The sequence below is a fragment of the Myotis davidii genome, unplaced genomic scaffold, assembly GCF_000327345.1.
Source record: "Myotis davidii unplaced genomic scaffold, ASM32734v1 scaffold1745, whole genome shotgun sequence".
Taxonomy (NCBI): Eukaryota; Metazoa; Chordata; class Mammalia; order Chiroptera; family Vespertilionidae; genus Myotis; species Myotis davidii.
The window spans coordinates 936,522-937,805 of record NW_006295921.1 but is presented as its reverse complement, the minus strand read 5'-3'; positions in this window follow the sequence as shown (position 1 = coordinate 937,805).

The window sequence follows — 1,284 nt, the reverse complement described above, 5'->3', positions numbered from 1 at the left end:
GAGGAGACCGAGGACACGGCCCCAGGCGGGCAGGACTTCTGGTCGGGCGTCCCCCGAACTGTGTGCACCGTCACCTCACGGCTGGTGACTCAGGTTTAACTAACGTGAAGTGATGGGCGAAGCCAGACCACGCTTCGCACAAAGAAAACAGACTCCTAAGGGGACACGCGAGGTTTCCGGCACAAAACCTGGCAACAGCCGACGCACTGAGGGCACCAATGCTGAACCAAATGATTCTTTTTAAAAAACATGTTTTTATTGATTTCAGAGAGGAAGGGAGAGGGAGAGAAACATCAATGATGAGACGGAATCATGGATCGGCTGCCTCCTGTACTCCCCACACTGGGGACGGAGCCCACTACCTGGGACTGTGCCCTGACCGGGAATCGAACCCTGACCTCCTGGTTCCTAGGTGGATGCTCACCCGCTGAGCCACGCCGGCCGGCTAAAAGCTCAGTGAATATGTGAACTGGTAGGGTGTGAGCGTGGCTGGCTCTGTGGGCGCCAGAGCTGGCCCCGAGTATAATTGTCGCAGAGAACACTTTCGGGGTCCCTGTCCTGTCTGAGCCCCACCCACACTGCGGTGCCGTTACCTGTGGACAGCGGCCCCCGAGGACTGGCAGAGGCGCCCTCTCCTCTCGCCCACGGGGGAAAGGAGGGGAATTAAAATAGCGGGGCGTGTGCCGTCCGTGAAAGTGAGGACGTGGAGGTGAACGCGGCCACGAGTGAGGGCGTCGTTCTCACCCCGCGATCCCCGTCCTGTGCCCGTTCCGGCTCCCTGAGTCCCGCCCACGCAGAAACGGTCTGTTTTCATCAGATGTTCAGTTTCTCGCTGTTGCAAGGAGAAGTGTCCCAGAGCCAAATGTGTGTGCACATGTGCGTGTATGTGTGTGTGTGTGTGCATGTGCGTGTGAGTGTGCATTCCCACGGGCACGTGGGGGAATGAGACCCTGCAGAGTTTCCACCGTTGTCTGTAAGTGAAGCGCTGCCCCCTGAATCCTTACTGGGGCATCTTTCTCGAAAGAAACTCTCAGATCGGGCCAGGCTGGAAGTCACACACACAAGCACACGCCACGTGCACACACGCGCCCACGCACTCACTTCGGAGTCTGAGAAGCTTCGAGAGAAAACAAGGACACCCCACCGACCAGAACCCCGGGAAGAAGCTTAAGCGTCCAGCCCTGGCTTCCAAGTGCGGCCTCCGGGACATGGCCAGGTCAGCCCCGGAGCCGCGGAGCCTGTCTCTCTTTCTGTCCATATTTAATGCAGACGAGGGAGCTCCGC